This window comes from Eleutherodactylus coqui, chromosome 1 (assembly GCF_035609145.1).
Source record: "Eleutherodactylus coqui strain aEleCoq1 chromosome 1, aEleCoq1.hap1, whole genome shotgun sequence".
Taxonomy (NCBI): Eukaryota; Metazoa; Chordata; class Amphibia; order Anura; family Eleutherodactylidae; genus Eleutherodactylus; species Eleutherodactylus coqui.
In genome coordinates, this window is record NC_089837.1 from 127,702,505 (window position 1) to 127,716,095 (window position 13,591).

The 13,591-nt window shown below is 47.7% G+C and overlaps 2 long non-coding RNA genes across 2 annotated transcripts; one reads left to right on the forward strand and one right to left on the reverse strand.

Moving 5' to 3' along the window:
- Nucleotides 1-4,824: 4,824 nt before the first annotated feature.
- On the forward strand, nt 4,825-7,436 carry LOC136610612 (uncharacterized). The gene is made up of 3 exons (XR_010790127.1): nt 4,825-5,011; nt 6,178-6,321; nt 7,171-7,436. It is a non-coding gene; the product is annotated as an uncharacterized lncRNA (long non-coding RNA).
- A 3,379-nt stretch (nt 7,437-10,815) lies between these two features.
- Nucleotides 10,816-13,008, reverse strand: LOC136610619 (uncharacterized). Its single transcript, XR_010790133.1, has 3 exons — nt 12,764-13,008; nt 11,310-11,453; nt 10,816-11,007 (listed from the first exon to the last, which is right to left on the reverse strand). It is a non-coding gene; the product is annotated as an uncharacterized lncRNA (long non-coding RNA).
- Between the last annotated feature and the right edge of the window lie 583 nt (nt 13,009-13,591).

Genomic DNA, 13,591 nt, shown 5'->3' on the forward strand with positions numbered 1-13,591 from the left:
AGCCACCGGCGGTACATAGAAATATCCCATTGCATTGCCCAACACAGCTGAGGTAGTAATGTCGTGCTTAATGCAGGTGGGCTTCGGCCCACACTGCATGCCCCAGTCAGACTGGGGTTCTTTAGAAGTGGAAACAGATGCATTTATAATTCTCTGTGGACCGACAGCATGGGTGGCTCCCTGGAACCCACCGGCGGTACATAAAAATATCCCATTGCATTGCCCAATACAGCGGATGTAACGTCAGCTGTAATGCAGGTGGGCTAAAAATTCATTTGATTACACTGTAGACGAGGGCCCACAAAAATTGCTGTATCAACAGTACTAATGTACATCAAAAAAATTGGCCATGGCCAACCAAGAGGGCAGGTGAAACCCATTAATCGCTTTGGTTAATGTGGCTTAAGTGGTAACTAGGCCTGGAGGCAGCCCAGTTTAACGAAAAATTGGTTCAAGTTAAAGTTTCAACGCTTTTAAGAGCATTGAAACGTATAAAAATTTTTAAGAAAAATTATATGAGTGAGCCTTGTGGCCCTAAGAAAAATTGCCCGTTCGGCGCGATTACGTGAGGTTTCAGGAGGAGGAGCAGGAGGAGGAGGAGGAGGAATATTATACACAGATTTATGAAGCAGAAATGTCCCCGTTTTGGATGGTGAGAGAGAACGATGCTTCCATCCGCGGGTGCAGCCTACGTATTGCTTAGGTATCGCTGCTGTCCGCTGGTGGAGAAGAGAAGTCTGGGGAAATCCAGGCTTTGTTCATCTTGATGAGTGTAAGCCTGTCGGCACTGTCGGTTGACAGGCGGGTACGCTTATCTGTGATGATTCCCCCAGCCGCACTAAACACCCTCTCTGACAAGACGCTAGCCGCAGGACAAACAAGCACCTCCAGGGCATACAGCGCGAGTTCAGGCCACGTGTCCAGCTTCGACACCCAGTAGTTGTAGGTGGCAGAGGCGTCAGGGAGGACGGTCATGCGATCGGCTACGTACTCCCTCACCATCCTTTTACAGCAGGGGCGTACCTAAAGGCTCAGGGGCCCGGGTGCAAAAGTTCAGCGCGGGGCCCCCCCACCCCGGCCCTCCACCCCACACGCCCCCGTACCCATACCTAGATGGTGCTGCATACATGATCTGCCCCTTGGCGTAATCTTTCCAAACATGACACATTTCCTGCACTACATAAAGATTTGTTTGTAGCCCCGCAGGCCACTCTCACACACACCTCTTTTTACTGCTATTAGCACAGCGCCCCGAGTGCCGTACTAACCGCGGTACAACACTCCCTTAGATTTCGATGAGGTTACTCAAATTTGTGCTCGAACATGGTGTTTCTAACACTGTGATTTTCGAGAGCTGTAACCTGTGTTCAAAAACGCAGCTCGAAATTCTGGTAAAAATGCCACGATTTTGAGCTGCGTTTTCTGAACACGTGTGAGCGCGGCCTCAGGGGGTCATATTTTTGTTGCACTTTAGAACCACAATTAAGACACATAAAAACCTGCATGCAGTATTTAAAGACCGCGTACGGTATTAGGGTGACTGCCCACTACTGTTTTTTTTCATGACGAAATTTGCAGCGTTTTTTTTCTCTGCAGGGGTCTATGGGACTTGTAATGTTAAAATCACGATCGCGCAAAACCGTAATTTCGCGGTAAATTGCGATTTTGCGCGATCGTTATTTTAGCATTACAAGTCCCATAGACCCCTGCAGGAAAAAAAAACGCTGCAAATTTCGCCGTGAAAAAAAAATGTAGTGGGTAGTCACCCTAAAGGAGCTGCAGACACTATTAATAACAGCATGCGGTTTTGATGCGGTTTTTAATTGCGTGTAAAGGGTGCAAATAAATACAGTAAATCCAGGGAGAAGGAGAGGGAGAGAGAGAGATACACATACACACACACACACACACACACACAGATATACACACACACACACACACAGATATACACACACACACACACAGATATACACACACACACACACAGATATATACACACACACAGATAAATACACACACACACACACAGATATACACACACACACACACACAGATATACACACACACAGATATATATACACACACAGATAAATACACACACACACACAGATATACACACACACACACAGATATATACACACACACACACATATATACACACACACACACACAGATATATACACACACACACACAGATATACACACACACACACACAGATATATACACACACACACACACAGATATACACACACACAGATACACACACACACACACACACAGATACACACACACACAGATACACACACACACAGATATACACAAACACACACACACACACACAGATATACACACACACATACAGATATACACACACACACATACAGATATACACAAACACACACACACACACAGATATACACACACACACATACAGATATACACACACACACATACAGATATACACACACACACACACAGATATACACACACACACACAGATACACACACACACAGATACACACACACACACGCACACAGATATATACACACACACACAGATATACACACACACAGAGATACACACACACACACACAGATATACGCACACACACACACACACAGATATACACACACACACACAGATATACGCACACACACACACAGATATACGCACACACACAGATATACGCACACACACACACAGATATACGCACGCACACACACACAGATATACGCACGCACACACACACAGATATACGCACACACACACACAGATATACGCACACACACACACACAGATATACGCACACACACACACACAGATATACGCACACACACACACACACAGATATACGCACACACAGATATACACACACACACAGATATACACACACACACAGATATACACACACACACACACAGAGATATACACACACAGAGATATACACACACACAGATATACACACACACACAGATATACACACACACAGATATACACACAAACAGATATACACACACACAGAGATATACACACACACACAGATATACACACAGATATACACACACACAGATATACACACACACAGAGATATACACACACAGAGATATACACACACACACACACACAGATATACACACACATATATATACACACACACACACACACACACATATATACACACACACACACACAGATATATACACACACACACACACACACAGATACACACACACACACAGATACACACACACACACAGATACACACACACACACAGATATACACAAACACACACACACACAGATATACACACACACACATACAGATATACACACACACACATACAGATATACACAAACACACACACACACAGATATACACACACACATACAGATATATACACACACACATACAGATATACACACACACACACATACAGATATACACACACACACAGACACACACACAGATATACACACACACACACACAGATATATACACACACACAGATATACACACACACAGATACACACACACACACACACAGATACACACACACACACACAGATACACACACACACACAGATATACACAAACACACACACACACACAGATATACACACACATACAGATATACACACACACACATACAGATATACACACACACACATACAGATACACACACACACATACAGATATACACACACACAGATACACACACACACACACACAGATACACACACACACAGATATACACACACACAGATATACACACACACACAGAGATACACACACACACACAGATATATGCACACACACACACACACAGATATACACACACACACACAGATATACGCACACACACACAGATATACGCACACACACACACACACAGATATACGCACACACAGATATACGCACACACACACACAGATATACGCACACGCACACACACACAGATATACGCACACACACACAGATATACGCACACACACAGATATACGCACACACACACACACACACACAGATATACGCACACACACACACACAGATATACGCGCACACACACACACAGATATACGCACACACACAGATATACACACACACACAGATATACACACACACACACAGATATACACACACACACAGATATACACACACACACACACACACACAGATATACACACACAGAGATATACACACACAGAGATATACACACACACAGATATACACACACACACAGATATACACACACACACACAGATATACACACACACACAGATACACACACACACACAGATATATACACACACACAGATATACACACACACACAGATATACACACACAGATATACACACACAGAGATATACACACACACAGAGATATACACACACACAGAGATATACACACACACACACAGATACACACACACACACACACACACACAGATATACACACACACACACACACACACACAGATATACACACACACAGATATACACACACACACACAGATATACACACACACAGAGATATACACACACACAGAGATATACACACACAGAGATATACACACACACACACACAGATATACACACACACACACACACACAGATATACACACACACACACACACAGATATACACACACACACAGATATACACACACACACAGATACACACTTACCCCAGGGCTCGGTCCACTTCTCCTCCATGTGACAGCAGCAGCAGGAGGCATATTAGTAGTTTACGCTTCGGTTATTCCTGCTGCCGATTCCAGCCAATGAGGTGGCTGGAATCGGCACCACGTGACTTTCCATCGTGCACGAGCAGTACAGTTCAGCAGCCGTGCACGATGAGAGCTGTGCCCGCGCCTCACGTGACCGGTGACGTCACCGAGACTTGAATTTGCCCGCGAATTCCGAGTCCTGGCATCTACAGAGGAAGCTGATGGTTGGAGCCTTTTATACTACTTACAACGTGGGAGAGGAAGATTTCTGCGCTGTGTGTGGTGAGTACCCACCTGAGATTTGTGCGCTGTGTGTTGCTACGTGTGGTGAGTACCTACCTGAGATTAATGTGCTGTGCGCTGCTATGTGTGGTGAGTACCTACCTGAGATTAATGCGCTGTGCTGCTATGTGTGGTGAGTACCTACCTGAGATTAATGTGCTGTGCGCTGCTATGTGTGGTGAGTACCTACCTGAGATTAATGCGCTGTGCTGCTATGTGTGGTGAGTACCTACCTGAGATTAATGCGCTGTGCGCTGCTATGTGTGGTGAGTACCTACCTGAGATTAATGCGCTGTGCGCTGCTATGTGTGGTGAGTACCTACCTGAGATTAATGCGCTGTGCGCTGCGTGTGGTGAGTACCTACCTGAGATTAATGCGCTGTGCGCTGCGTGTGGTGAGTACCTACCTGAGATTAATGCGCTGTGCGCTACGTGTGGTGAGTACCTACCTGAGATTAATGCGCTGTGTGGTGAGTACCTACCTGAGATTAATGCGCTGTGCGCTACGTGTGGTGAGTACCTACCTGAGATTAATGCGCTGTGCGCTGCTATGTGTGGTGAGTACCTACCTGAGATTAATGCGCTGTGCGCTACGTGTGGTGAGTACCTACCTGAGATTAATGCGCTGTGTGGTGAGTACCTACCTGAGATTAATGCGCTGTGCGCTACGTGTGGTGAGTACCTACCTGAGATTAATGCGCTGTGCGCTGCTATGTGTGGTGAGTACCTACCTGAGATTAATGCGCTGTGTGCTGCTATGTGTGGTGAGTACCTACCTGAGATTAATGCGCTGTGCGCTGCGTGTGAGTACCTACCTGAGATTAATGCGCTGTGCGCTACGTGTGGTGAGTACCTACCTGAGATTAATGCGCTGTGTGCTGCTATGTGTGGTGAGTACCTACCTGAGATTAATGCGCTGTGTGCTGCTATGTGTGGTGAGTACCTACCTGAGATTAATGCGCTGTGCGCTACGTGTGGTGAGTACCTACCTGAGATTAATGCGCTGTGCGCTACGTGTGGTGAGTACCTACCTGAGATTAATGCGCTGTGTGCTGCTATGTGTGGTGAGTACCTACCTGAGATTAATGCGCTGTGCGCTACGTGTGGTGAGTACGTCACCTGAGATTTGCGCGATGCCACCTGACGCAACCTGTCTTTTTTTGCAGATTTGTGCGCTACGTGTGGAGACGCGGCCACCCGAGATTTGTGCGCTTTTTTGCAAACTTACGTGTGGAGAGGATCCTGACGTTTGGACGCGTTTTGAGAAGAATTTCGCTTCGCTTGCACACAAGCTGACATAACTCGTCGAGGTAAGCTGCTGCATCTGCCAAAATTTTCATTGCGTGCATCTGCTCATACGTGCTTATTTTGCACATATTTGCAGGTTTTCGCTTGCATCTGCTCATATGTGCATATTTGCAGGTTTTCGCTTGCATGTGTACGTACGTACGTGTGTGTGCGTGTACGTACGTACGTGTGCGTGCGTGTGCGTGCGTGTACGTACGTACGTGTGCGTGTGCGTGCGTGTACGTACGTACGTGCGTGTACGTACGTACACGTGTGTGTGCGTGCGTGTGTACGTGCGTGTATGTACGTGCGTGTGTGTACGTGCGTGTGTGTGCGTGCGTGTGTGCGTGCATGTGCGTGCGTGCGCGTGCGTGCGTGCGTGTGCGTGCGCGTGCGTGCGTGTACGTGTGTGCGTGTACGTGCGTGCGTGTGCGTGCGTGCGTGTGTGCGTGTGCGTGCATGCGTGTGTGTGCGTGCGTGTGCGTGCGTGTGTGTACGTGCGTGTGTGTATGTGCGCGTACGTGCGTACGTGTGTGTACGTACGTACGTATGTACGTGTGTGCGTGTCTGTACGTACGTGTGTGCGTGCGTGTCTGTACGTACGTGTGTGCGTGCGTGTGTGTACGTACGTGTTTGTACGTACGTGTGTGCGTACGTGTGTGCGTACGTACGTACGTGTGTGTGCGTGCACGTATGTATGTACGTACGTACGTGCGGACACATACGCGTGTATATATATATATATATAATAATGATTCTTCTGACCAGGTTGGGGGAGTAGTGGTCAATGTAAGTGGGTGGAGCGGATCTAGGGATCAGTAATACTGGTGTGATGTGACTGTTAACCTGCTGATTTTCGTTATTTCCTGCAGATCTGACGTCCTTGACAATGGGAAGGCTGTCCGACAGTGAAGAGACCCTCGACGTTCAGCAATCTTGAAACCCTTCGTTTTATGGACTGCTTTTTGCCGGTGACTCACCTTTTTTTTTTTTTTTTATAAGCTTTTTGGAGTATCCTGAAAAACTGCGCAATATTTTACACCGATTGAGTAAACAGGAAAGATCCCCAAACACAGCGGCCTTTGGTTTATCAGGGAATGACACTTGGTGTAAAATCCACATTTTTAATAAATAATAAAACGTGATTTGAATTTGTTTTTTTGTTTTACCTTATTTATGTTTTCAGACTCCTGATTACCCACGCTGTAAAGCCGGCTGCACATGGCTGTGACGAGCTCCGCCATGGAATTCCGGGGTGGAGACCATCACGGCGGCCCCAAGAGACCCCAATACTTACCTCCGGTTCCGGAGTCCCGCATGACTCCTCAGTGCGCATGGGCAATAGAGCGTGTGACGCACCGCAGCGGCATGTGACGCGGTAGGCGTAGAGGCGGTTTCACGCTATTTTCCGCTGTGCTACAGCGGAAGATAGCGTGAATGGACGGCTTCCACAGACTGCAATGGAAGCCATCCGCGCGTACACCCGCGGCAAATAGAGCATGCCGCGGGTGAGGACGGGTGATTTTATGGTGCGGAATTCCGCTGTGAAATTCCGCACCGTAAGCATTGAGCTATTAGGTTGAATAGATCCGTCTTTGGGAAGGAGCCTTAAGGCCTCATGTCCACTAGCAAAATGGAATTGCGGTTTCCGCAGCGGATTTGCCCCTAGGGAATCATTGGCCATCCGTGGTCCATTAAACTGATTTTTGCACCTGCGGATGGAATTTTAATAGAATTGCGTTTTTCATGCGTGGGAGAAAAAAACCCGGCATGCTCCATTTTACCGCGGATCGGCCACATTGCTATCACATTGATAGCAATGTGTGCAGATATCTGCATGCAAAAATGATACAATAGAAAGCTGATTCTACGCGGATTGTATTTTTCTAGTGGACATGAGGCCTAAGGCCGCCTGCAGACGGCCGTGTCGCATCCAGCTGCTCGCAACGGGACCCGACCTGAGCGCCTGCAGAGAGCAGTGCGGAACTCGCCCGCTCCCGCAGCTCTGACTCATGTGCCAGCAGACGGCGCATGTGCAGAGCCGGCAGCCAGCGAGTGGCATTTCTGTACGGGGCTCTGCGAACCCCGCACAGAATTAGAGCATGGCGCGGTTTGTTTCCTGCGCGTGATTTCGCGTAGACAAACCACGGCCTTCTGCATAGGATTGCGTATTGAAATGCAGGCGTGTACAGCCGGAAATGTACGGTGCTGTGTCTGGCATAGACTGAAGTGGCAGCGGTGCGCACTCGTCATCAGCTGATTGGCAGGGATTCCGAGCGGCAGATCACCACTTGACTGCGCATAGATCATCAGTACTGGAGTCCCAGGGAACCCTTTTAACCCCTTGCCACCGCAGCACGTGAATGTATGTATATGTTAGGAAGCAGCTTTCTGGAATGGACTTGCATTTGCATCCTACAGATCTGAGCCCACACCATCTACTGCTGAAGACTGTTGCTAATGACAGTTGGCCTCCCGCAGCCACAGAGGGGATGGGTGAGACAACCGATTCCCGCTGTTAACCCTTTCCAGTCCAATGTCGGGCCTGCCCCGACATCATAATTTTCCTCCACAGCTCCGATGTCGGGGCAGGCCCGACACTGCAGTGCAGGAGTGGATCTGCACCCGATCGTCAGGCACATCGGGTGCAGCTGCACTCCTGCACTGGTCCTCATCGAGGACCCCCGAGGAGAAGGCAGAAAGGGATTTTAATCCTTTCTGCCTTCTCCTTTACACATTACTTAGCGCTATGTAATGCATAGATTCTGGCCGGCGATCATGTGACCGCCGGTGTTACCTGACCCCAGCAGTCACATGATCGCCGAGCTGGGAGGCAGAAGGAGAATACGGAAGACGCCGGACAGGTAAGCAGGTCCCTCCCTGCACCCTCCTGAACTCTGTCAGATCAGGAGGGTGCAGGGAAAATGTATTTTTTCTCACCCATTCTCCCCAGCACCAATTTATTTGGAGCTTGGGAGAATGGGTGAGAAAAAATAAATGGATTGGAAAGGGTTAATGCTTTGCATGCAACAATTGCTCTTATTTCATTAGGTTCTTGTATGTAATCAGATATACTTCAGTCTAAGCCGACCTGAGTATAAGCCAAGGTACCAACTTTTACCCCAAAAACCTGGGGTCAATTATTGACTTGAGTATAAGGCAAGGGGTAATATTAGGTACCTTGGCTAACACTGGGATCGGCTATACTCGAGTATGCATTGTGGCTGCTGCTACAGGCCAAGTGGGCAGTATTGTCCGGGTCTCCTGGACTCATGGTTAGTGTAGGGACTAGCGGTATAACCAGGAGCTTAGAAGTTCGCCCGCTAGCTTCACGTTTTGTCTACAATGTCAAGTAATACCTGTTATTTATAATCAGCCTATTAGTATTGGTTGCATTTTTGGCTTCTGTATGCAGTCTTTTCTATCTCTGTGTATTCTGTTCTGTCTCTGTTATATGCCATGCGTGTGTCCTGTTCTGTGGCTCCTAAGATCAGCTATGGCCCAGTTCCGAAGACCACTGGGCCGCCCTCTTATTTGGGCGATGTCTATGCTTAGGTTGGGCCACTGTCGACCCCCCCCCCCTCCCCTCCCCCCTTTAGCACAGGGTTAGTTGCATGGATTCCATGTGAATCTTCTGTGTGCATGTATACTACTAGACTACTACTCCTTTGGTCACGATGGTGTTGGCAGTCTGCTAAATCTGCCCACACGATCATAACAGTCTGTTCAGAAAGCCACATAGTACTGATTACATTTTGGGTCCCATTTGTGCATACTAACATAACATTAGGGCCACAATGGGTACATTTCTGAAAACAATACAAACAGGGGTATCCATTTTGGGGTGTCAGTGCACATGAAAATGATGATTTTTGGTGGAAAAAAATTTAGAATAGCACATTAGCCGAAATAAAGCCTTATTATTATTATAATTTTTTTTTTATCATAATTCCATTAATTCCTGAAAATGTGGGATCTAAATACTCCTCACACCACTCAGTGAACACATTAAGGGGTGTACTTTGTAAAATAGGGTCATTTTAGGGGGTATGTATTCTGACACCCACGAGCCTTTGCAATCTTGGCTCGGTGGAGGAAAAAGGATTGAGCAAAATGAGGTTCAACTTGAATGTCTCCTAAATGGTTCCAAACAAAGGATGTTTTTGCAAATGTACGTCCAGAATAAAGTGAACAGATGGAAATATATGTTGGCAAAGATTTGTAGAGTATGCTGCACATATGAGATATAACATTTGCAAATGTTAAAAAATTACAATGTCTTCAAAACTGTCAATATTCTTAATTTTAATAAATATACCCAACTTCTAACTGCCCATTTTTACCACTTAAATGAAGTACAACAAGGCACAGAAAAACAATGTAAGAATCACTTCGATTTGCAAACATGCCCATCTTGAAAGCGCCCTACTGAGCCAACATCTAGGACCGTCAGTCTCTCTGCTGCTTCAACAATGATTGTGAGCAAACGCAGTGTGGTAATCTTGAAATAACTTAGATAACCTGTAAAGAAGAAAGAAAAAAGTTTGCAAGAAAATAAATAAAAGCTTAGTCTATCCAAAAATACCAAAAAAAAAAAAAAGGTGAGTCACCGGCAAAAAGCAGTCCATAAAACGAAGGGTTTCAAGATTGCTGAACGTCGAGGGTCTCTTCACTGTCCGCCAGCCTTCCCATTCTCAAGGACGTTAGATCTGCAGGAAATAACGAAAAATCAGCAGGTTAACAGTCACATCATACCAGTATTACTGATCCCTAGATCCGCTCCACCCACTTACATTGACCACTACTCCTCCAACCTGGTCAGAAGAATTATATATATATGTACATACATACATACATACGTACGTACGTACGTACGTACACACGCATGCAAGCGAAAACCTGCAAATATGCACATATGAGCAGATGCAAGCGAAAACCTGCAAATATGCGCAAAATAAGCACGTATGAGCAGATGCACGCAATGAAAATTTTAGCAGATGCAGCATCTTACCTCGACGAGTTATGTCAGCTTGTGTGCAAGCGAAGCGAAATTCTTCTCAAAACGCGTTCAAACGTCAGGATCCTCTCCACACGTAAGTTTGCAAAAAAGCGCACAAATCTCGGGTGGCCGCGTCTCCACACGTAGCGCACAAATCTGCAAAAAAAGACAGGTTGCGTCAGGTGGCGTTGCGCAAATCTCAGGTGACGTACTCACCACACATAGCGCACAGCGCATTAATCTCAGGTAGGTACTCACCACACATAGCAGCACACAGCGCATTAATCTCAGGTAGGTACTCACCACACATAGCAGCACACAGCGCATTAATCTCAGGTAGGTACTCACCACACAGCGCATTAATCTCAGGTAGGTACTCACCACACGTAGCAGCGCACAGCGCATTAATCTCAGGTAGGTACTCACCACACATAGCGCACAGCGCATTAATCTCAGGTAGGTACTCACCACACATAGCAGCACACAGCGCATTAATCTCAGGTAGGTACTCACCACACATAGCAGCACACAGCGCATTAATCTCAGGTAGGTACTCACCACACAGCGCATTAATCTCAGGTAGGTACTCACCACACGTAGCAGCGCACAGCGCATTAATCTCAGGTAGGTACTCACCACACGTAGCGCACAGCGCATTAATCTCAGGTAGGTACTCACCACACGTAGCAGCACAGCGCATTAATCTCAGGTAGGTACTCACCACACAGCGCATTAATCTCAGGTAGGTACTCACCACACACAGCGCACAGCGCATTAATCTCAGGTAGGTACTCACCACACAGCGCATTAATCTCAGGTAGGTACTCACCACACGTAGCGCACAGCGCATTAATCTCAGGTAGGTACTCACCACACGTAGCGCACAGCGCATTAATCTCAGGTAGGTACTCACCACACGCAGCGCACAGCGCATTAATCTCAGGTAGGTACTCACCACACATAGCAGCACAGCGCATTAATCTCAGGTAGGTACTCACCACACGCAGCGCACAGCGCATTAATCTCAGGTAGGTACTCACCACACATAGCAGAACAGCGCATTAATCTCAGGTAGGTACTCACCACACAGCGCATTAATCTCAGGTAGGTACTCACCACACGCAGCGCACAGCGCATTAATCTCAGGTAGGTACTCACCACACATAGCAGCGCACAGCGCATTAATCTCAGGTAGGTACTCACCACACATAGCAGCGCACAGCGCATTAATCTCAGGTAGGTACTCACCACACATAGCAGCGCACAGCGCATTAATCTCAGGTAGGTACTCACCACACGCAACGCACAGCGCATTAATCTCAGGTAGGTACTCACCACACATAGCAGCACAGCGCATTAATCTCAGGTAGGTACTCACCACACATAGCAGCGCACAGCACATTAATCTCAGGTAGGTACTCACCACACATAGCAGCACAGCGCATTAATCTCAGGTAGGTACTCACCACACGTAGCGCAGAAATCTTCCTCTCCCACGTTGTAAGTAGTATAAAAGGCTCCAACCATCAGCTTCCTCTGTAGATGCCAGGACTCGGAATTCGCGGGCAAATTCAAGTCTCGGTGACGTCACCGGTCACGTGAGGCGCGGGCACAGCTCTCATCGTGCACGGCTGCTGAACTGTACTGCTCGTGCACGATGGGAAGTCACGTGGTGCCGATTCCAGCCACCTCATTGGCTGGAATCGGCAGCAGGAATAACCGAAGCGTAAACTACTAATATGCCAGCAGGAGAGGTAAACTCAGAAGCTTCCCCGTTCAGCAGGAAGCAGGGGGGGCAGCACATGATCCCTGTGCCCTGCCGTCTCATGTGACCTCCTCCCTCCTCCCCTGCCGGCCCATGTAAGTACCTCCCTGCTTTTCCTCTCAGGCTGGCTGTTCTGACTGCCGCATCATGCGGGGGAAAGAACGGTCAGCCATTAATGCACTGAATGTGCATGGGGGTATGTCGGAGGGCAGCTCCGGGGCCCCCTGAGCTCATGGGCCGGGTCGCCATGGCGACCCCAGCACCCCCTGACGCTACGCCTATGTTTTACAGTGCTCCCGCCGACTCAGCCTTGACTGGGGAGCGGTGACACAGTCTTGCTGGGGAGCCATAAAGCTGTCCAGGGCCTTAAAGACTGTTGTATTGCCTGTGCTGTACATGCTGCTCGATCTCCGCACCTCCCCTGCTACCTGGCCCTCGGAACTGCGCCTTCTGCCACTAGCGCTGTCGGATGGGAATTTTACCATCAGCTTGTCCGCAAGGGTCCTGTGGTATAGCAACACTCTCGAAC